The sequence below is a fragment of the Benincasa hispida genome, chromosome 3 (assembly GCF_027475165.1).
Source record: "Benincasa hispida cultivar pf3 chromosome 3, pf3_genome.v1.1, whole genome shotgun sequence".
Lineage (NCBI taxonomy): Eukaryota > Viridiplantae > Streptophyta > Magnoliopsida > Cucurbitales > Cucurbitaceae > Benincasa > Benincasa hispida.
In genome coordinates, this window is record NC_143480.1 from 10,610,934 (window position 1) to 10,636,042 (window position 25,109).

Here is a 25,109-nt window from a genome sequence, read left to right on the forward strand (position 1 = left end):
TCTGCTTCTGCTCGTAGGTACTCTTGAATAAGAGTTCCTTCACTGATATGGTTTTCTGAGATTTGACATTTAAAGGTCTTTGATTCCTTAGTTAAATTTGTAATTGGCTCTTGTTTAATGAGCTTATATGTGTGCTAAAAAATCTATAATTTATTTGGAGTCATTAGAGTTGAAATTAAGTTTTAATTGAAGAAAGAAGTAAAGAAGGCCGAGTTGCAGTTTCAAGATCATAAGCTTCTGCCCAGGCAATGTTGCAACGCTCCCTTGAGCGTTGCAATGCTGCTCATATCGAATGAGCAAGTTTCTGATCAACCTAGCTAGATTTTTTATCGGGTTTGAGCGAGGAGTAGTTTTTTTATCAAGCCAGTGAGATTTTGATCGAATGAGTGAGATTTTGGTCCAACAACGAGATTCTTCAACTGGTTTGACGAATTTAAATTATTGTCCGAGTGAGGACCATCGAGGATTGATTGGTTTGACCGATTTTCTTCAAATTTGGTTTGGTTTAGCTTCAAAAAGGTTTTGGCTGGTCTGGTTCAGCAGTTCACGTCCGGTTCAAACTGTTAGGGTCTAGTTTGGAGCGATTTGAGCAGTCCGAAAGAGTTTTAGAGCTGTTTCTTGCTGTGTTTGTAATAATTAGACCTTTATTTGCTTGAAAATACCAAAACTAAAACCATATCAATATGTGTTAAATTATTTATACATGTGATGTATGTTATAATTAAATAAATCTTGTATATGTACACAGTATGCCATGTCGATTTAAAATCCCACCATAGGAAGCATGTTCCATACATTAAAGTATGTTATAAAGTGTTATAATATATAGTATGCATGTTTATAGTTTCTTTTGTTTAATATAAATGTTATATTAAATATTGAATGCCTTTGATGTATGTTGTGGATGTTTAGCATGTCTAAAATTTTGTAATTTGTTATAAAATTGGGCTAGACATTTAAAATCCATAAAAAAAAATAAATAATTGCAAGCTCACGTAGGTTAACCACTCGTTTTAATAGTTAAAATGGGTCGTTAAACTTATAAAACTTGGGTTACAAACTCAACCGGTATATAATCTTGTCGAAGGCTTGAGGTATTTAAGTTGATGGGCTACGGAATACCTCCTACCTGGGGATTACGGTCGAATGATTGAGCAATGTTAATCAGTTTTATGAGCAATACGTGAGCGATTTGAGGTTTTAAAACTGGTTTATCACCTAGACATCGTAGGTTAAATCCAAATATAAATATTATACTTGGATAAACACCTAGACTTAGGTTATTTAATTAGCCGGAACAAGCCTAAATAAATACCCCGTTTAATGTTAGAACACTTGAGTGGGAGTTTAATAACATATATGATATACTATTGGAACACTTCAGTGAAAATCAAATAACTATGATATGTTAAAACGCTTCAGTGGGAGATTAATAAACATATATGATATGATTATTTTTAGCTCTCACGTCTCAAAGAGTTCACGATTGAAATTCATGTGGCACTTCGTGTCACCTTGGGAGTAACCTCCATTTGGAAAGTGTTTACATGAATTGAGATTTTGGTAAATAGGGGAAGTTGTTCACCTTAAAATCAAATGTGACATTTTGATTTTAAGTTTTCATGTTCTCAAAATGTTCACACCGAAAGGTTCATGTGATACTTCGTGTCACCCTAGGAGTGATCTCCATTTGGAAAGTGTTTGTGTGAATTGATCATGGTGAATGAGGGGAAGTTGTTCAATGGAAAATCAAATATATGATATATTGATTTCAATTCTCACATCCCTACATAATTTCCACCATGAGATCCATGCAACACTTCGTGTCACCCTAGGCGTGACTTTCATTCGGTAAGTGTTTGTCATGAGATCAAGACCAAAGCGAATGGGGGAAGTAGTTCATAGTAAGTGGGTGAAGGATATGTGTCAACGTATCCTACGGTCTCTTCTGTTGGTTTGAACCGTGAGATTCTTATGTTTTGCCTACTTGTCGTCTTTAAGTTAGCCTCGCTAGTCATTTAACGACGACTATCCCCTCAGAGGGTTTTAACATAGGATTCAGAATAACTCAAACTCTAGAAATGGATAGGATTTCTAAAGTCGGTTTCAACTTTGACTTTCCAACTTCGGGAGCATCATTGGGGTTAAACTTCTGAGGTCTAAAAACAGAGGGTTACACTTACAGAATTACTAAAGAGTTAGTAATTTCTAACAAAAAACAGTAGTTAAATGACTATCAGAATATGAGTTATCCTGGAGATAGTATTTAGTCAAGAATATTTTGTTGTAGTATCGTTGCAACAGATAATCTTGGTTATATTATTACTTTTCTAAAACTTGATTGGGTTTAAAAGAAATTCACTCATAAAATTTTGTTTATATTTTTTCATAATGAAAAATTCACTAGTACAATTGTTGGCGTCTGATAAACTGATTGGGATAATTATGCAACTTAAAAATCAAATCTGAATACTATACTGATATAGACGATTTAAAGTTCGCTTTAACAGAGGATTGTCCTCCTATTCTTGGCTCAAATGCAAACCGAACTGTTTGGGATGCGTACGATTGATGGATCAAGGCGGATGAAAAAGTCCGTGCCTATGTCATTGGCAACATATTTGATGTCTTAGCAAAGAAACATGAGACTATAGGTACTGCCAAAGAGATTATGAAATCTCTACGCAGGATGTTTGGACAACCGTTCTTCTCCCTAAGGCATGATGTTATTAAATACGTTTACAACTACCATATGAAAGAAGGGACCTCTGTTAGAGAACATGTCCTGGACATGATGGTCTATTTCAATGTGCCAGAAGTAAATGGGGTTGTCGTTGACGAGAGAAGTCAAGTCGTTTTTTTTTCTAGAATCTTTTTTTAAGAGTTTTCTGCAGTTCTGCACGAATGCGCTCATGAATAAAATAGAATACAACTTGACTACCCTTCTGAATGAGCTATAGGCTTACTAGACAATGATGAGAGCTAAAGGTCTGGAATCGAAAGTACGCGTTACTACCATTGAGAAGAGAGGAACGTCCTCCAAAAAGCTTGATGTTACTTCCTCTTCATAGAGTAAGAGTATTCCTGTTAAAAAGATTAATGTGAAAGGGAAGAAGAAAACCGTTGGTAGAAAAGGCAAGGCTAATGCTGCAGATAAAGGAAAGTGTTTCCACTGCAACGAGGAAGGGCATTAAAAGAGAAACTACCCTCAGTACCTTGCTGAGAAGAGAGTGGAGTAAGCAAAACAGGCAAAGTATTTCCTGAAGATTGCTTGTTGTCCTTAACATGACCAGTGGGAGATGTTACTGTCTGAAGATGATCTTTATCAGCTTTTGTTATTGTAATAAGAATTAGTTTACCTTGTTGTAAAGAACAAATTGTATATATTTTTTGTAAGTGAAATGTTCATTAGGGAAAGTTATGTTTGTTCTACTGTATAGTAACTTCTGTTAAGAACGAACCTAGTTAAAAGCCATTTGCAAATATTTAGATATTTAAAACGGCTAGAAATCAATAAAGGCAAGTAGTTATTTAACCTAAATGATATGTTTAGAACACTTGAAAATGTTCAAAGTGTACAAAACTTGTTAGGTAAAATAAAACCGAAATACTTCAATTGGATCAAAATATAGAAAGTTTGAGATTCCTAGGTCTATCTGATAGAACATTAAATCCAGTAAAAACTTTTTAATTGCCTTAATTGTTTTTCTCAACAACATTCCAATTATTGGAATATTGTTTAAGATCACCATGTATTATTTGTTTCTATAAAAACTTGCATATATAAATAAAGAGTTATTCAACTGACATTGTAAACAAAAAGTTGTTTAGACAGGTTAAATACATCTTACTCAAAGAGTTTAGAGTACCTCGATATAGTGGGAGGAATGTATGATTTCCTAGCCATTATTGAGAAAAAAGTATTGTGAGAATAAGATGCTTTCCCCATATAGTTTAATAAGAAGTCTATTGTACATTAACATGTTTATAGCGATTCTCTCGGCTAAAGTGTTTGAGAATTTCCTAGTAAGACTAGGAAAACCAGGTATATAACCTAAGGCAAGTGGGAGAAAATCCAGGTATGGGATACCAAATGGTAAACCACGGGTATATGATGCCCTAGTTTATTGTATTTCTCTGTAAAACTCAAAAACTCAGTATTATTATTTAGATATATAGGTTACCACTGGAGTTTTAGTCCAAGTGGGATTTTGTTGGGTTTTATATCCTAAAACTCGTGGTTTGTAAACAATAAAACTTATTATGAAAATTCAATAAGTTGTTATTGAATATATGAATTGCTTATTTCGTTTTAGAAATAAATCCAATAAACTAAAAGATCCACGACTATTACACGAATACTTGAACTTTATGTGGAGACATAAAAGTGGATCAAGTTCGAGTAAATAGTCAAAATTATCTATAGTATAGGAATAAGGTTGGGTGCCTTATTCTGGTAACATTATTGGATGCGACCCACTCTGTATCTTCAGAAAACGAGGGACTACATGCTCGTGTATGGAGATAAGAATTTGATCGTTACAGGATACATAGACTCTAACTTTCAGATTGATAGAGATTTTCGTAAATTGACATCAGGGTCAATGTTCACTCTGAATAGAGAGGTTGTAGTGTGGTGAAGCATTAAGTAAGGATTATTGTGAACTCCACTATGGAAGCCGAATACGTAGCCACTTGTGAAGCAACTAAGGAGGATATTTAGTTTAGGAAATTCCTTACAGATTTGGAACTTGTTCCAAATATGGATTATCCGATCACTCTTTATTGTGATAACAGCGGGGCTGTGGCAAATTCGAAAGAGCCTTGGAGTCACTGTCGAGGCAAGCATATAGAACGGAAATACCACTTGATCAGAGAGATTATGCATCGCAGTGATGTGATAGTCATGAAGATTGCGTCAGAGCATAATGTTGCTGATCCGTTTATAAATGCTCTCACAGCTAAAGTGTTCGAGGGTCAGCTGAAAAATCTGGGTCTACGGGACATGCGGCATCTTGTCTAGGGCAAGTGAGAGATGATACTGGGGTATAGTGTATGTCCTAGTTTATTGTATATTATACTTGTTTTTATCATGTATTGTACATTAGTCTCTCGAGGCATTAGGACAAGTGGGAGATTGTTGGGATTGGTGTCCTAATTCTCCCGGAGTCTCGTAGTTTGTAAATTGTACATATTGTTATGAATAAAATAAGAGTTATTTTATTTGGCATTTACTCATATCCAATAAACAAAGCTCCATGGTTATTGTATGTAAACTTAAGTATGTATATGAGATATACAAGTGGATCATGCCTTAAGTGATAACCAAAAAAGGTCTTTAGTATAAGGATTAAGGAGGGATACCTGATCCTGATGACACTACGGATATGGCCCGCTTGTAGCGGTTTACAAGTGTTGTGAACTACTATAGATGGTAGATCCTAACCATTCATGTGGAGACATGCGAGTGGGGGTCCTATATAAAGAGTTTGTATAAGACCGGACTACTAGATGATGTCTCTTTATATAATGTCGTTGATACTTGAGACTTACATCTCACTTAAACGACCATAGGTGACATGACCTCAATCCCGAGTGTTTTGAAAACTCCTGCCTTTGAGGGAAGTCCTTTGATTAGTATGGGTGAGAGTAGCCAGATTGCCAACTCAACATGCCTACCTTTTTGGGGATTTGTCTGATTTGGGAGCTAGAAACTCAGTTACATAAGATGGAATTTACTCATTCCCCAAAGTAGGTGTAAGTAGATAGATTGCTCCCTTAAGGGCTGATTCCGGGTCTTGAACATAGTGGCCACGACTTCTCTTTAGAAGAGAGGACTTAGTCATAGTAGAACTAGGACTTATGTTCATTAGAGGAATCAGTGGTACTTAAGGAGTTAGATGTAACTACAGGGGAAAAATGGTTATTGGCCCAACTGTACTTACGAACGATCTGTGAAGGGTTATCGTAGTGTTGATTGGTTGATATGGACACAAAATATATCTATAGTAAGAAGAGTGCAGCTATCGGTCTTTAGTAGAGTGTCTGGTAGTTAACGGATGGTGGATCTCATAACTAAAGAGTTTAATTAGTTATTCACATACCGTTGGAGCTTCAAGCTATAAGTCCATAAGGTCCCCTTGGTAGCTCAATAGGTTCAAGTGGAGAATCAGTTCTTGGTGTTGATTTGAAATGTTCAAATTGACAAGAGGAAATTCGATTATATATGATATGATCGGTGTGATGTATGAGATACATCAAGTGGAGGATTAATGTAAATAAGATTTACATTAAGTACCATGAAATAGAAAAATAACTATGGTTTATATGTTTCATGAGATGAAATATTAAAACTATAGGTTATAAATATAATATGGTAAGTTGGTTATCATATATATATTTATAATATTAATTATTGGATAATTATCTCTTTTTCTCTAATAACCAATTGAGTAGGAGGTTATTGGTAGTTTTCATGGTAACCTATCTTAAACACGCTTAGCCGGATGCTTGGTTTTGTCACATTCATCATGATTGGATGCGTTGCTTTCAATGAGTTCGATAGAATGTCTAGCCAAGATCTCCAAGAGGCAATAGTAATTGTGTGTTGAATGGCTATCCTAGAACGCATTAATTACTAGATTTAGATAAAATTCAGTTAATTGAGTAAGCTATCTTAACAATTATTCGACGCAATTGAATCCTAGAACTTAATGTGTGTGTTTTCTCTTCTATATGGCGCTATCGAACCTAATAGAGGTAGAAGCATGTAGATAGATTAGGGTTAGGGTTATCCTACCTTAATCGTTAATTAGGACGCTTTCTTGACTAGGTTATTGCTAGTTGTCCGCCTTTGTAGAGACTAGTTTAATCTAGTTAACTAAGTAGTTGCGAGCTTAATCCGATTGTGATTTAAATTTGTGGAATTAAATGATAAGAATTGCATTAAACGTCTAACTTGGACTAGAAGTAAGATTGTTCTAAACTTGGTTACAACTATCCTTTATCTTTTGATTTTTAGCATGTTTCTTGTCTTAATAAAAAAAACCCCCGTTTTATAGCTTTTATAGTTAAGCTTGGTTAAAGAAAAGATTAAATAAAATTTCCCTGTGGATCGACCTCTTACTTCCACTTTAACTACGAGTTAGTTAGGTTGTTGTTCGAGCTTTATAAATATTGTTTGTTTTGGATTAGGTAGAACTAATGACACCTACTTAGCTCCAAACAAACATCCAAGGTTATCTTTTGAAGCTTAAACATGTATATAGAGACATATAGGTGGATTATGTTTAAGTGATAACCTGAAGGGTCTATAGTAGATGGATAAGGTTGGGTATCTTATCCTGGTGGTACTACGAATATGGCCCGCTTTGTAGATGTTACAATTGTTGTAAAGTTGATTCTTATCATTCATGCAGAGACATGTGAACGAGGTGTTCTATATAAAAGGGTTTGTATAAGACCGTACCACGAAATGAATAGTCATTATATAACACCGCTAGTAGTAGAGACTTTCATTTCACCAGGATGACCATAGGTGAAGAGATATGAATCCTGAGTGAGTTGTGAACTCTTACCTATGAAAGTGGTCGTTTGATTTGCATGGGTGAGAGTGGCCAGTTCACCGACTCAATATGCCTATCATTTTGGGGATTCGTTTGATTGGGGGAGTTGGGAACACAATTACACCAGACAAAATTCACTCCTTCCCTAATGTTGGGGTAAGTATATAAATTGCTCCCTTAAGAACTGATTCTGGGACTTGAACAATGTGAGACCACACCCTCTTTTGGCTCGAGAGGGGTCTGGTTATAGTTGAACTATAACTTATTGTTCATTAGAGGGATCATTGGTACTAAAAAAGTTAGATGTAACTATAGGGGCAGAACAGTAATTTTGTCCAGCTGTACTTATGAGCAATTTGTGAAAGGTCATCGCACTGTTGATTGGTTATATTTAATGGACACATAAATATATCGGTAGTGCGAAGAGTGCAACTGTCGGTCTTTAGTGGAATCATCGGCAGTTAATGGAAATTGGGTAATTTAATTAAAGAAGTCTAATTAATAATCCAAGTACCACTGAAGCTTCAATCTACAGGTTTATAAGATCCCTTCTGTAGCTCAACTGGGATAATTAAGAATCAATTTAATTTTATATTAATTTGAATTGTTCAAATTAATTGAGGAAATTAATTATATATATATTACTGGGGTATAGTGTATGCCCTAGTTTATTGTGATTTTGTACTTTATTTGTATTGTACATTAGATCCCCTAAGCTTTAGGAAAAGTGGGGGATTGTTGGGATTGGTATCCTAAATCTCCTTGTAATCTCGACAAGATTGAGAGATTGGTTAAGAACGGTAATCTAAATAAGTTGGAAGACAGTTTATTACCAACATGTGAGTCTTGTCTTGAGGGTAAAATGACAAAAAAAATCTTTATCTGGAAAAATATTTAGAGCCAAAGAACCCCTAGAGCTGATTCACTCAGACCTTTGTGGGCCTTTAAATGTTAGAGCAAGAGGGGGATATGAATATTTCATCAGTTTTATAGATGATTATTCCAGGTATGTGCATGTTTACCTAATGCGCCAAAAGTTTGAAACTTTTGAAAAGTTCAAAGAGTATAAGGCTGAAGTTGAAAACTAATTAGGTAAAAAGATTAAAACATTTCAATCGGATCGAGGTGGTGAATATTTAGACATAGAATTCCAGAACTATTTGATAGAACATGGAATTTAGTCTCATTTTACAGCCCCTGACACACCTCAGCAAAATGGTGTGGCAGAGAGGAGAAACAGAACCTTGTTGGACATGGTTCATTCCATGATGAGTTACGCTCAGTTACCAAATTCTTTTTGGGGACACGCAGTTGGGATTGCGATGTATATTTCAAACATAGTTCCCTCGAAAAGCGTTTTTGAAATACCTTATGAACTTTGGATGGGTCGTAAAGGAAATTTACGTCACTTCAGGATTTGGGGTTGTTCAGCACATGTGTTGGTGCAAAATCCTAAAAGGTTGAAACACTGTTCAAAAGTATGCCTATTTGCAGGCTACCCAAAAGAAAGTAAAGGTGGTCTCTTTTATGATCTTCAGGAAGATAAAGTTTTTGTATCGAAAAATGCAACATTCCTAGAGGAAGATTATATAAAGAACCATCAACCTCGTAGTAAGCTAGTAATAGAAGAAATGTCCAGAGAAACGACAAATGTATCAACAAAAGTTGTTGATCAAGCATATTCTTCAACAAGAGTTGTTGATAGAGCAGGTCCGTCAACAAGAGTTGTTAATGAAACTGATACTTCACATCCTTCTCAAGAGTTAAGAATGCCTCGTTGTAGTGGGAGGGTTGTGCAACAGCCTGACCGATACATGGGTTTAACTAAAATTCAAGTCATCATACCAGATGATGGTTTAGAGGATCCATTGTCTTTTAATCAAGCAATGAACGATGTAGACGAAGACCAATGGATTAAAGCCATGGACCTTGAAATGGAATCTATGTATTTCAATTATGTCTGGAATCTTGTAGATCAACCGGAAGGGGTAAAACCCATTGGTTGCAAATGGATATACAAGAGAAAATGAGACCAAGCTGGTAAGGTACAAACCTACAAAGCTAGACTAGTGGCAAAAGGGTTTACCCAAAGAGAAGGGTTAGATTTTGAAGAAACATTCTCTCTAGTTGCCATGATAAAGTCTATTAGAATACTCTTATCCATAGCCACATTTTATGATTATGAAATATGGCAAATGGATGTCAAGACAGCTTTCTAAATGGCTATCTTGAAGAGAGTATCTATATGTCTCAACCAGAAGGGTTTATACAACATGGTCAGATCCATTTATGGATTAAAAAAGCTTATAGATTCTAGAATATGAGATTTGACGCTGCGATCAAATCTTATGGCTTTGAACAAAATGTTGACGAACCTTGTGTCTACAAGAAAATCATCAACAAAACTATTACTTTTCTGGTGTTGTATGTTTATGATATTCTACTCATTGGGAATGAGGTAGAATATCTAGCTGACGTTAAAAGATGGCTGGCTTCATAATTCCAAATGAAATATTTGGGAGAAGCACAGTATGTTCTTGGAATGTAAATAGTTCGGAATCATAAGAATAGAACATTGGCATTATCTCAAGCATCTTATATTGACAAGATGTTGTCTAGGTATAAAATGCAAAATTCCAAGAAAGGATCTTTACCTTTCAGGCATGGAATTCACTTGTCTAAGGAACAGAGTCCTAAGACACCTCAAGATGTTGAGGAGATGAATCGAATTCCATATGCATCTATAGTTGGAAGTTTGATGTATGCAATGTTGTGTACTCGTCCCGATATATTTTATGCCATAGGAATTGTCAGTAGATTTCAGTCCAACCCTGATCATAACCATTGGACTGCTGTTAAAAACATTCTTAAGTATCTTCGGAAAACGAAAGATTATATGCTAGTGCATGGTCTTAAGGATCTAATCCTTACTGAATACACTGATTTTGACTTTCAAACTGATATTGATTCGAGGAAATCAACTTCGGGGTCAGTCTTCACTCTGAACGGAGGAGCAGTTGTGTGGAGAAGCATCAAGCAGAGTTGTATTGCGGACTCCACAATGGAAGCTGAGTATATAGCTGCAAGCGAAGCAACAAAAGAAACAGTATAGCTCAGAAATTAAAGTTCCTAACAGATTTGGAAGTAGTTCCTAACATGCATCTACCTGTCACTCTTTATTGTGACAACAGTGGAGCAGTTGCAAATTCAAAGGAACTACGAAGCCATAAAAGGGGAAAGCATATTGAACGGAAGTACCATATCATCAGGGAGATTGTACATAGAGGAGATGTCATTGTCACTCAGATTGCTTCCCAGGAAAACTTAGCTGATCCATTTACAAAGGCCCTCTCAGCTAAAGTGTTCGAGGGTCACCTAGTAGGACTAGTTCTACGAGTTTTTTTATCACTAGAGCAAGTGGGAGAATTTATGGGTATTGTGATGCCCTCTCCATGTAAACTCAACATTGTATATATTTGTATATATTGATCCACTGAAGTTTTAGTACAAGTGGGAGTTTTGTTGGGTTTTATGTCCTAAAAACTCGCAGTTTGTAAAATGATAAACATTTTCTGTTATCAATATACTTGTTATTGATCTCATAAATTGTATGAAAGTCTAAATCCAATAAACTAAGACCCATGACTATTGTATGAGTACTTGAACTTTATGTGGAGACATAAGAGTGGATCGGGTTCGAGTAAATAGTCAAAATGATCTATGGTACATGACTGAGTTTGGGTACCTTATTTTGGTAACGCCATTGGATGCGGCCTACTCTATAATTGTTACAAAGAGTTGTAAAGTGCTACATACGATGTGATCCTAATTCATACATATTATGACATGAGGAGTGGGGGCGTCCTATGCAATGAGTTTGCATAAGATCTGGACCAAGAAATAAGTCACTCTTACTTTATAACGTTGTTTACTGTTTAAGACTGACTATTTCACCTAGATGACCTAGGTAACTCGATCTTAATCCTGAGCTAACTATGAACTCCTATTTATTTGGGATTGCCCTTAGATTTGCATAGTTGAGAGTTGGCTCAACAGCGCCGGCTCAATAAGACTTCCATTTCAAGGGTAAGACCGGATAGATTGCTGGGGACATAGGGTGCAAGAAGAAATTCACACCTGCCCGATTTAGGGATAGAAGAAGGTTGTTCTATTAAGTACTGAATCCAGGCCTTGAATAAGGGGCCTTACCCTCTCACTGGGCTGAGAGAGTTTAGTTTGGTGATTGGATCACAAACCAGTTGTTCATTAGAGGATCAGTAGGGACTTGAGGAATAAGACGTAATCTCGGGGGTAAAATAGATATTTAACCTAGTCGTTATTACGAACAACCCGTGAAGGGTTGACTTACTGATTATGGTTAAATCACGTGGATATAATATATCTACAGTGAGGGGAGTGCAACTATGAGCTTTAGTGGAATGACCCATTTGTTAACGAATGAGGATTAATTTGCTCTAATGAGTTTAGCCAATTAATCTTGGATCGTTGGAGCCCATGATCTGTAGATCCGCGAGGTCCCCCTACTAGCTCGTAACGAACTAGCTCTAGAATAGTGTGATAAGTTAATTTGAAATGTTTGAATTAGAATTAAGGGATTTAGTAATTATATGAGATATAATTATATGTTTAATTTTAGAATTAAACGGAATAGGAGAATTTATTATTTAAATATGATTTAAATATATAAAGATGGATATGTGTTAAAATTAATTTAGTATTCGATATTAAATTAATTAAGTTTTATTTAATAATTAATTTATGAAATTAATTAATTTTTCATTTTAAAATCAAAATAGATTTTATAAAATCAAATTTTTGATTTTTAAATAAAATTGGATTATTGGAAATCTAAAACACAAAATAGAAAAATGGTTTTTTCCATTATCCATCACCTAAGTAGCTCACACATGAAGCAATGTCTTGGCCTTGTCTTCTCCAAGCATGAGTTGCAACTCATGCAACTCTTCTCTTTGCATGTTTATTTGCAATATAATGAAGAGATTGGAGTGAAATCGGGCATGCAATCCATAGAGTTTTTAAGAGAAAATCTGGTTTGAAGAAAGGTTCTTTAACAAGGTTGCAACAATGAGATTTTCTCCTTCATCCCTTGATTCAAGCTTGTTTTGAGTTCCACAACTTAATCTAGGGCACCAAGAGAATAGTGGGGAAGATCTTGAGGTAGTCTACAATAAGATATGGAGAAGATAGCAGCTGGAGATGGAACTTTGAAGAAGTTCTACAAGAGGTATGTCTTGAAACTCATTTTTTTTTGCAAAAGCATGCTTTATATTTTGCCAAAATTAGTTAATTTAAAAATTTAGATGATCCTTGTACTTCCGCTGCTGTTGATACAATCCTACATTTGTGAAGGGTCATCGCATTATTGATTGGTTATATCCAATGGACACAGAAATTTATCTGTAGTGCGAAGAGTGTAGCTGTCAGTCTTTAGTGGAATGACCGACAGTTAACGGATGTTGAATAATTTAATTAAAGATTTTAATTAATTATCCAAGTACCATTGAAGCTTCAATCTACAGGTCCATAAGGTTTCCTCTATAGCTCAACAAGGATTTAATTAAGAATTATTTTTGGATTAATTTGAAGTATTCAAATTAATTGAGGGAATTAATTATATATGATATAATTAATTAAATTAACTATATATGTGATATAATTAATATAATTTATTTAATACATTATAATATAATGTATTTAATACATTATAATATAAGGTAATATGAGAGGAATTTGAATATGATTCAAATACTAATTATATGAATGAGATTCATGTAATTAAATTTAATATAAATATGACTTATTTTAAATACCATAAATAAGTTTGGGGGGAATTAAATATTTGGATATGATCCAAATATCAATTATATGAATGAGATTCATATAAGTGAGTTTACTATAAATGTGATTTATATTAAATGTCATGTATGGTTGAGAGAAAATGCATCTATAGGTTATATTATATTTGATACATTATGTAACTATAGATTATGTATTATATGGGATATAACATATAGTTTATATACATATAATAAAGTTGTTATTATATGTATAATTATTATTAATTTAATTTTATTAAATTAATATTAATTAATTAAAGGGAAGGAGTTACAATTCATTCCCCTTAATTTCTTTCAGTACGTGATGAGAGGGATCAGAGAAAGGGATGGTGTTGATTAATCTTCCTCCATGAAACACTAAGAGAACAGTTCGCTTTGAAAAAAAAAATTAAAAGAGAAGAAAAGTTTTTCTCCTCCATCTCCTCCCCTCCATCTCATTTCCTCTTCCAAAACCCTAAGGCAGAGCTCACACCTCATTCCATTCTCAATCCATAAGGAGAATACAGGAGGTTTCGTTTGGTGGTGTCCCTTTTGGAGAAGGAGATCCATTCGTGACTTGCTCGAGGGATTCTTGAAGAATAGTCTTCAAAGATAAGGGTTTTTGAAACCCTAAGTTTTCATTTATTAAAGCATGCTATAATTTATGTAAATGCATATCTTGTTCTTGATTTACTGTAAAACTTACATTCAATGAAAAATAGATTTAGAACGATCTTGCTTCTGTTCAAGGTTCTCTCCTCAAGGAGTTCCTTCAACATGATATAATTAATTTAATTTAATTTAATTATATACAATATAATTAGTATAGTGTATTTGATATATTATAAAATGAAGTTTATTTTAAGAGAAAATAAATATTTGAATATGATTCAAATATTAATTGTATGGATTAGATTCATATAATTAAATTTCATATAAATTTGATTTATATTAAATATCATAAATGACTAATAGAATTCAAACTATAGGTTATACTGTATTTGATACAATACAAAAACTATAGATTATGTGTTATATTCAATATAACATATAGTTTAATATATAATATATGTAGGGTTGGCAAAAAAACCCGTAGGGGCAGGTCCCTCGTTCGGGTCGGGGATTCCCCGGTTTGACCAGGGATGGGGTCAAACCAGAAAATTTATTCGGGGCCCGTCCAGGGACGGGGATAGTATCCCCACCCTGACCCCTACCCCGACCCCTACCCCGAATTTATATATATATTTAGAAATTTTATAAACATATTAATTTGTATATATGTAATATGTTTATAAAAAGATCCAAAATGAAAAAGTAAAAATCCCAAAAGTCCAAAATTTAAAAAAAAAAAAAAAAAAACCCAAAATATTTTCCTTTCCTCCTTCCTTTCTGCCAAAAATACTAAATCCCTAAAATAAATCCCTAAAATGATAGTAAGCCTACTGCCGAATCCAGCTCCCTCTACATCCACTACTTCAGGTGATTCGTTGAAGCTGTGATTCGTGAAGATTCTTCAGCCATTGAAGATAGTGAAGACAGCATCAGCCATTGAAGTCTGAAGACAGTCGGAGTCTCCAGCCTCTGCGTCCGGCGTCCCCCCAGTTTGCATCGACAGTCAGAGTCTCCAGGTGAAGAGACTTGATTCGTGAAGCTCAGTCGACAGTCCGACGTCCGCCCAGTACGCCCAGTCCGCGTGGAAGTCCTGATTCGTGAAGCTCCGCCCAGTCCATCACTTTCAGGTGAAGAAACTTCCAGCGTCCGCCCGTCGGAGTCAAGAGTCAACAATCAGAGTCGACAGTCAATAGTCGGAGTCTCCAGTCCGGCGTCCACCCAGTCCGCCCAGTCCGCGTTGAAGTCGTGATTCGTGAAGCTCCACGTGCGTCCGCCACTTTCAGGTGAAGACTCTTCCGGCTTGAACTTTGTTTAGATCATGAATCTTTGTTTTTTTTTTTTTTTATTATATATTTTGACATTGTTTTTCCTTTGAAAAAAACAGACTTTGTGCTATTTCAAAATTTCTTTTGTTCTCTGGTTTGGCTGTTTGATATTTTTGAAAAGTATGCTTGAAATTAGTAAATAATATGTTTGAAAAATATGTTTGTGTATGTTTGATATTTGAATGTTTTGAATTTTAGGCTTGAATATGTTTGAAAAATATGTTTGTATATATTTGATATTTGAATGTTTTGAATTTTAGGTTTGGAAAATATGTTTGTGTATGTTTTAAATTTGAATGCTTTCAATTTTGGGGTTGAATGCTTTGAATATGTTTTGAATGCTTTGAAAAATGAAGTCCAAGTCTAAAGAGGAGTTTTTAAATTAAATTTTTGGTAGGTTGAAAACAATATCTTCATCACCTTCTACAAATAAAGATTCTACAAATCCAATTCCAAGTCCAATCCCAGATCCAACTCCAGATTCAACCCCAAATTCAACCCCAAATTTAACTCCATACTCATCGAATGATGATAATTTTAATGTTGGTAATTGTGTTATTCTTGATGAGGATATTGAGAAGAGATCTTTAAAGAGGAGATTGACATCTGTTGTTTGGAACCATTTTAAGAAACAAAAAATAGATGGAGTAGACAAGGCAGTTTTTAATAATTGCAAACGAAAATTAGGGGGTGAAAGTAAAAATGGAACCAAACATTTGCATGATCATATTAAGATATGCTCATATAAAGGACAAAAGGACATACGACAATCCCTATTGAATCTTAATAGAGAGAAGAATAATACATTGAGTTTATATAACTTCGATCAGGAAGCTGCAAAAAAAGCATTAGCTAGGATGATACTAATACATGAATATCCTCTCTCAATAGTTGAGCATGAAGGTTTTAGGGAATTTTGTAATGTCATCCAACTATTATTTAAGATGGTGTCAAGAAACACAATAAAGAAGGAGATTTTGAAAATTTATGAGACTGAAGAGTTGAAAACCATGACATTATTGAATGAGATCAAAGGAAAGATTGCCCTTACAACGGACATGTGGACTTCCAACCACCAAACAAAAGATTATATGGCTGTCATTGCTCATTTTGTTGATGAAAGTTGGGTTTTGCAAAACAAAATAATCAGGTTTATATATGTTCCTTCTCCACATACTTCTGAGATGCTTCATGAAGAAATAATAGAATGTCTGTTAGATTGGAATATTGATCGAAAATTTTCATTAGTAACTGTAGATAATTGTAGTACCAATGACTCTAAGGTTAATATGCTTGTTGATAGTTTGTGTGAAAACTTAATATTGGATGGGAGTTTATTTCATATGCGGTGTTGTGCTCATATTCTGAAATTGATTGTGAAATATGGGTTGGCAGTAATAGGAGATGGGATCGTTAGAGTACGTAGTAGTGTGTCTTTTTGGGTGCATACACAAAAAAGAGGAGAAATTTGAGGAAACTGCTCGACAGTTAAATGTTTATGATGGTAAGATGTTGAGTCTTGATTGTTGTACTAGGTAGAATTCTACCTATTTTATGTTAGCCACTGCATTAAAGTACAAAGATGTTTTTTATCGATTAAAACAACGAGAACTAAAGTACAAGTGTTTGCCTTTGGATCAAGATTGGGTATTAGCAAAAAAGATATGTGAGAAACTGTAATATTTCATCACGTGATTGAAATATTTTCTGGATCCAAATATCCTACTGCTAATCTTTTTTTCCCAAAAATTTGTAAATTGAAATTGGCTATTTCTGAGTGGACTAATTCTGGCATTCAAGAGATTAGAGACATGGCTTCAAATATGATGTCAAAGTTTGATAAGTATTGGAAGACAATTCATGGGGTAATGGCCATATAGATCCGTTGATTGAGTTTTACTTCCCTAGAATTTATGGAGATAGTTTTTTATTGAAGTGGAAAGAATTAAAAAATATTTTTTCAGATTTGGAAATAGAATATCAGCTGAAGCATGAAGGTGAAAGTAATGATTATCACACTAGAAATTTAAAGGGAACCTCACATAATATCGAATTTGATGATTTTAATGATTATGACTTGTTTATGTCAAATTCCAATAATATGAATCAGAAGCAACAGTTTGATGCATATTTGGATGAACCTGTCTTACCTCGAACATCCGATTTTGATATTTTGAGTTGGTGGAAATTGAATGGTGTCAAGTATCCAATTTTACAAGAAATTGCAAGAGACATATTAGACATCCTGTTATCTAGTGTTGCATCATAGTCTTCTTTTAGTACCTGTGGTAGGATTGTAAGCCCACATCGTCCACATCGTAACAAACGTCATCCAAAGACGATAGAGGTTTTGATGTGTGCTCAAAATTGGATTGCAACTTAAGGTTAGTTTGTTTATTTTGTTTTACACCTTTCTATCATTTAATATATTAATAAATATTTTCTTTTGTTACAAATATTTGACAATGTAAGGTACTAGCACGGAAAAAGAAATGGTTACACATTTAGCAACGATGCAGAAGATTCTGATGAAGATGGCGTGGTGACTAAGGTATGCTCGTCGTGGTCTAGTTTTTTTTTTTTTTTTTGTGACATTATTTGTTTATTATATTTTAAATGTAGGAATGAATACAACTAAGGATGGGATGATGCCAAAAAAATCAAAAGATTTGATTGTGAAGTTATTGAAGAGAGAAGGACGAGTTTTATTAAATTTTAAGTTGTAAACTTATTTGAATGTATAAGACGTTTGCCTTTAATTGACTTCCTTATTCAAACTTTATTGAATTTTAAGTTGTAAAGTTATTTAATGAATTTGTTAGCTTTTAAATTGTCAATTGATTGTCAATTAATTGTCAATTGTGTTTATTTCATAGAATAGTCTATTGTTTTTTGTTCATTTGTTGTGCATTAGTTAAATTTCAAATAAAATCACTTGAATTAAAAAACGAGGAATTCGATAAACTTATTTAATGGATTTTTTAATCAAATATTTTATTAAATCCTTTTTAAATTTAATTAAGGAGGGAGATATAACTTCTTCCCCTTGTTTCTCTCTGCTGGGGGATGTGGGAGATGAGGGTTATGTGGATCGTCTTATTCCCGCAAAAAATGATACAACGGGTCTGTAAGTTTTTGCTCTCCCCGGAACGATCCATAAAAGGAGCCCACAAACTCTTGTGATCTCAACACTAAGGAGAATACAAAAGGTTCTTTTATAGTAGTAGCCATATTGGATATTGCTTCTGCTTCAAGGTGGGTTCATGACCAATCGGGAAGGAAATCCTGAAGATTTGGTTCTTCAAGAGCTAGTAAATCTAAACCCAATTTTCTTCCTCTCTGTTGTGTTCTTGTGCATGTTGTAATTTATCTTTGTAGAATGCATAATAGGGTGAATTTTATTTTTCTATGTAAATTTGAAATTGGGAAACAATCTCGCTTCCATCTAGGATTTTCACAAACCTTACAAAAAAAATGATAAAATTTAAATGAAATTTACAGTTTGTTAGATGATAATATGTATAAAAGATTAAGTAAAATCGTAATCAGGATAAAAAAAATTAATTCGAAATTAAAATAATAAAAAACGAATAAAATATTATAAAATATAAATCTAAAGATATATTATAAATTAAAATCAAAATGGTGATAAACAAACTAAAGATTGATTAATTCTGAATATTTTCAAAAGGTGGATAAATCAAATCAAAACAGACAACTAATTTGAATCAATTAGTGGGAGATAACAAAATCTAATTTGAATATTAAAAAAAAATTCAAATTCCGAAAGATGGTGAAAATTACGGAATGACGCTCATTTTCAATTTTGAAATTGGATATGTTATATTATAATATGACTAATTTGATTATTAATCAAGCTCTCCAATTACATTCTATTTATATCTTGATTATTAATCAAGCTCTCCACTTACACTATATTTATATCTTGGTTATTAATAAAACTCTATACTTACACTGTATTTAATATTCTAGACATACGAACCAACTAAGGACAAATAAAAAATTATCAAAATGTTAGCTAAATTAATGACTAATTATGAAATATGTACAATTAAATCCAATAACATATACAAAATAATTTAGACCTTAAAAAATATGGAAAAATATTCGGTTATATTATTAAGAATATATATAAAATAATGAAAAATAATTCAAATATTTGTATAAATTTAAAATTTATTAGATAATTAAAATTTGATAATATCTAGAGATTTAAAATATAAATGTGATAGAAAAATCTGGATATTAAAGTGGTTAAACATAATCTAAATTAATAATAAAATCTATATTGAAACGTTAACTACGTGAGGAAAATTAGGAAGGGCGGAAGACGGTTATTTTTAGTTTTTTAAATGAATCGATCAGTGGAAAAATGGAGAACTAAGATATTAACAATTACCTGTATACAAAACCCCGTCATTGTTTATGATTCTACCGTTACAATGTATTTGTTGTTTCATCAATAATCCCTAACCTCCATTGTTCTACATAATCCCTGACATCCATTGATTGATAGTTGACAGATCAAATGGTGATGTAGAAGTATTTAAATGAGTAGACTCACATGATGTGGCAAATTTTAATTGTTTATTAAATAATGAATTTGATTAAAATAATATTTTCTTATTATGTTACGAGGCTTTCCCATTTACCTCTCCTTTCTCTCTCTACTCCTTTTCTTTCATCTCTAACTTTCAATTTCACCAACCAATCTACCAAATTAATTCACCAAAAATTATCCACTTCAAAAATTTATTCACAAAAAATTGATTTATCCACAATTAATTGTCAAAAAATTATTCACATTCCAATACAAAAAAATTCTCCACCAAATTTGATTTGTTTACAATCCCATAAAAAGTTATCTTTACCAAATTATTTCCGGAATGAAAAGTCTTTCGTCAAATCCAAAACTTGTATTTCATGAAGTTGTAATTTTGTACACTTTGTAAGAAGGTATGTATTTCATTTTATATGTATTCAATAGTTTGATAATTTTTGGAAAAATTGACAAAAATAAATCACATTTTTGGAGTTTGATTTTCCATGTTAGAATTCATTTGCTTGTATTTATACTTACTTTGTTGATTGTTTTTTTAATGCCTTGCATTTAATATTTATATAAAAAAACATGACAAAAAAAGATGACCCGGTCCCACCCGCCCCTTCCCAGTCCCTAAGTCAACCAATCCACTCGTTCCTATTTTTTGGCCCGACCCCATCTTCGGTCGGGCCTAGGACCGGGCCAAAAAATAATAATGTCCCCTCCCCTTCTCACCCGATTCCGCCCTATTACTATTTTTTGCCCAGGCCCAAGATTGAACGTCCCCTACCCTTCTTGCCTAGTTCCGCCCCATCTCGCTCGGCCCGCCTGTTCCCAACCATCTTCTCGGGTTTCGCCCCACTTCCCCCTTCCTGGTCCCGCCCCCCTTCTCGATCTCGATTCCCCAAATCCATCCAAAGTCCCGTCCGGTTGCCCGCCCGATCAAGATGTAAAGAAGCCCGACCGGTCTTCATCGAATTGGAGACGTCTCAAAATTAGAAAATCGGAATTTAAAAAAAATGGTTTATAATGTACAAATCAACTCATATACTATCTCTAGGCCTCAAAATCATTCTAAGATGCAACATTTTTTCACAAAAAAAAAAAAATATATAAAAAATTATGAAACCCCATGAAAGCCCATATTTATTACAAAAAAAAAAAAATCTATTGTTTTAATCAAATGAGCTCACACAAGATCAAAATACACTATTATAATAGAATAAATGATAAAGATACACAAAAATATGAAATCAAGAGCAATGCTAAAAAAATTCAAAATCAAAACACTCCTAAAATGTGCATAAATACTTACTTGATAAAGATGAACTTGAAGATGATGAACCGAAATGTTGAAGAAAAGTTGAAAGAATGTGAGAAGTTTTGAAAGGAATTTGAATGATTGAACAAGAAAATGGTCATGGAGGGAGGGATAGTTGAGTTTCCAAAATTTTGAATCTTTTTCCTTAAAAAAAAAGGTATAATGGTCTTTTCTTACCTATGGTAAATTTTGAGGGGTAAAAAATGCATTCTTTTTTAAAGGGGTTCTTTTTTCTAAAGGAAAACTTCCAATGGGTCATTTTTATCAATAACCACTTCATTGTGTGTTATTCCAAATCTCATTTCAGATATGGCCTCATCAATCCAGATCAGTAAGGAACGAGGATCCTCCAAGAAAGTGTGTTCATTGTTGAGTGGTATTGGATAAAGCATCATGACGGACCATAGAAAGTGTCACTTTTAGAACCTTCGGACCAAATAGATACCAATCTCAAATCAAAAGGACCAAAAGTGTATTTGGCCAAAGAAAAAAAAAAGAAAAAGAAAAGGAAGCTATTACGCATTTTGCAATTTATTTTTTGAAAAAGTATCTTTTCTGTCCTTAGATTTTGGGTCTAATTTCATTTTGATGCTAGGTTTCAAAATGTTAAACATTTCAATTTAGTCAATGGTTTCAAAATATTATTATTTTACCCTTTGAAATTTGAGTTTTTTTTCTTTCAATTTAGTCCCTAATTTCATTTTTTCATTAAATATTCATCGATGTTAATGTCTATTAATTAATTAATAATAATTATGAAGTAACATTTAAAATTTAATTTTAATAGTAATGAAAATTAGTAAAACTTAATCACTTATATTGAAATATATTGACCAAATAAAATATATTGAAATATTGAAATATATTGACCAAATAAAATTGTAACATAGAAACTTGGAGACAAAATTGAAACCAAACTAAAAAAATTCAAAAACTATATGCCTAACATATTTAAATTTAGGGTCAAATGACCCAAATTATTGGGACTAAAAATGTGTTTTTTCCCCCCAAATTTTTTTAAGGCTGCCAAAATATTTTATTTGATATTTTTGTTTTATGAAAATTTTCTCTTTTATTCTAAATAAAATTTATATTATTAAAAAGTCACTGGGGGCTAAATTTAAACAAGTGTCCTTTTAGACTTGTTTTACAATCCACACTGGACATTATTAAGCCACTCATCATTCAATTCACACATATTAGCATTCTTGGCTATTCTATTTGCAACTTCATTGCATGTACGATGACAAAATTTGAAAGAAATTGACTCAAAAGCTTTTGCAAGATGGTTGATCTCCTCAATCCAACAGTCTGTTGAGCTCAACTATATATTTTTATCAGTGATCAGAGAGATAACTTGTAAACAATCTGATTCTACAGTTAGTTTTGAGTATGAATGGAAAATTACTAATTTAATCCCTCCACGAATGGCTAGAATTTCTACTAAGGGTCGCTCAAAATTCAAATTGATCGAAGAGGATGTTGTACAAACAATATTTCCAATAGAGACTCTAATAATAACTTCAATTCTAGTTGAAGGGTGATCCGATTTCCACACTACGTCTACATTCAATTTGAGAAAGCCATTTGGAGGAGGATTTCATCTTGAAGATTTCCCCAATTGATTTTGTGAGTTCAACATGATAAATTTTATATTCTTAGTAAATGAATTCAAGAATTCTTTATAGTATTTATGGATCCATTCTCCTTTGGTGATATGATTAAGAATTGGTTGTTGTAATTTCATACTATTCCTGTCATTCCATAAAGCCTAGCATGTAATTGTAACTAGATTTAGGTCCTTTTTGCTATAATTTAAGTTGAGAGCAAACCATCTGTCTTTAAAGCTATTGATGTAGTCATTAATGATAATCGAAGAAGGAAAAATTAGATTCCAATTGGGCTTTACTCTTGTGCAAGATATTAAGATATGGTCGATCGATTCAGTATTCATGTTACATCCAGGATAGATAGGTGAAATGTTAATCTCCCTTCGGTGAAGATTTAGATTTGTTGGAATTATGTCATGAATGACTCTCCAACAAAAAAAAACTTTATCTTCCTTGTTACTGTAAGATTCTAAATATTTCTCCATAGGTCCATTTATTTAATTTTAGCAATCATGAAAGCTTTATATCCACTCCGAACTATGTAATTACCTCTTTTTTCAAAATGTCAGGTCCATTTGTCTTGTAAATATTTGTTGGTTGGGATTCTTCTAATAATTTCAACATCCTCTACTGGCAGATCTACTTTAGTTTTTCCTCTTGTCATTGACCCTTTTCATCTAGGAAGTCAGAAACAAGAAAGTCATCATAAACTATGTTTATTGTTGAAAGAGTAACATCTTGGTAACCAAGAATCTTTGAATGTCCTTATTGATTTACCATTGCCTACTTGGTATCTTAAACTCATAAAAATTAATTTTCATTAGAAGAAATTTGGCCTTTAATGTCTGTTGGAATTAAAATTGGAGGTATTTATTTTTTTTTTAAAAAAAAACAGATTTTAAATGTCGACTTTAAACCGACATTAAATATAGGACTACAATGTCGATTTAAAACCGTCATAGTACATACCCATGAATTCTTTTCCCTTTTAAAAAATCTCCTCTTTCATCTGTTGCTCGTTGGCATCATCCATTAGCTAGATCCATTTTCAAAATCCCATGCGGTTCTTCAAAGTGTAACAGAAACCCCATTTTCTCAACTTAAATATGTAACATCTGAATTTCAGGAAATGTAACCTCTCATTTGGGAAGTTGGGATTAAATTGAAATAATTGAAAGTCTTTCATTGGTTAAATTAAATTTAATTGTTAGATATTCGAATTAATTATCTTGAAAATATTAAATTTTGATTCCCTTTGATTTTGGATTTTAAGGCCAACTTTAAAAAAAAATTAAGGAGATAATTAATTCCAATAGTTTTGAATTGATTTAAATATTTGGAAGGATTTAATTTGTATTGGATCTTCTGCCATTTAATTTTAGTTTTTGAAGTCTAAATTAAGATAATTTGAAAAATTAATTTATTTATTAATTTAATAGAATTTTTAGAGATTTTGGAGACACAGTGATAAAATATTTTATTTATCTTTTCAAAATTTGAAAAAAAATAAAATAAAAGAATTGAGATTTTTTCGAAATTAAATGCTAGTGAAAAGAGGCCAAAAATTGGGGAGAAAGAATTCGGTTTTTTTAGCAACAGCTTCCACAAAATTATCGATTACGGAAGTTTGAACAGTTGGATTGTGCTCAAATTTGGTCAGTCTAGAGTTTCATTTTGAATGGTTATCGTTGTTTAAAGCTTTGATTTGTTTGTAATCGCTGAGAATAAAATCTGTAAAACTAGAAATTTCTCTTCTCTCTCACTCTCGCAAACCCTCCTCGTGCAAGACCCTCACTACTAGCCGCTAGCCTAAAAAAATATGCCGACCGACAGCAATACCTGTTGCCTATCTATGGTAGTCACGAGCCGACGCGCCATCCATCGCCATTGCCGGATCTTTGCCGAAATCTTGAGAAAAACCTTGGGTAAGACTTATTTTTCTTATAACCTCTCTTTGGTATGAAATTTAGATTCAAGATTTGGAAGTTTTGAAGCATTGACCACCAAGCTAGAGATCATTTTTCATTTTGCAGAAAGTTGATAAAGATCGGTAAGTTTTGGGTAAGTTGTTGTTGGTTGGTTATTCTTTTGAATTGAGAGTAATAGTGGAAAAATTAACTTATTGATTTTGGATTTAATTCTTAATCAGATTGGCTAATTGAATCAAGTTTTGGAATTTGTCTTGGATCAAGCCACAACTTTGGGTTGATTCAAGGTTTCCAAAGGTTTTAAGGAATTATTTGCATGGATTTTT

The 25,109-nt window shown here is 33.1% G+C and overlaps 1 long non-coding RNA gene across 2 annotated transcripts; it reads left to right on the forward strand.

Moving 5' to 3' along the window:
• Positions 1–14,731: 14,731 nt before the first annotated feature.
• Positions 14,732–18,219, forward strand: LOC120074767 (uncharacterized). 2 transcript variants are annotated; one of them, XR_005481061.2, is made up of 4 exons: positions 14,732–15,318; positions 16,756–17,744; positions 17,833–17,911; positions 17,983–18,219. It is a non-coding gene; the product is annotated as an uncharacterized LOC120074767 (long non-coding RNA). The 2 variants fall into 2 exon arrangements; XR_016528157.1 differs by having other exon boundaries at positions 14,824–15,318; positions 17,471–17,744.
• Positions 18,220–25,109: the final 6,890 nt, after the last annotated feature.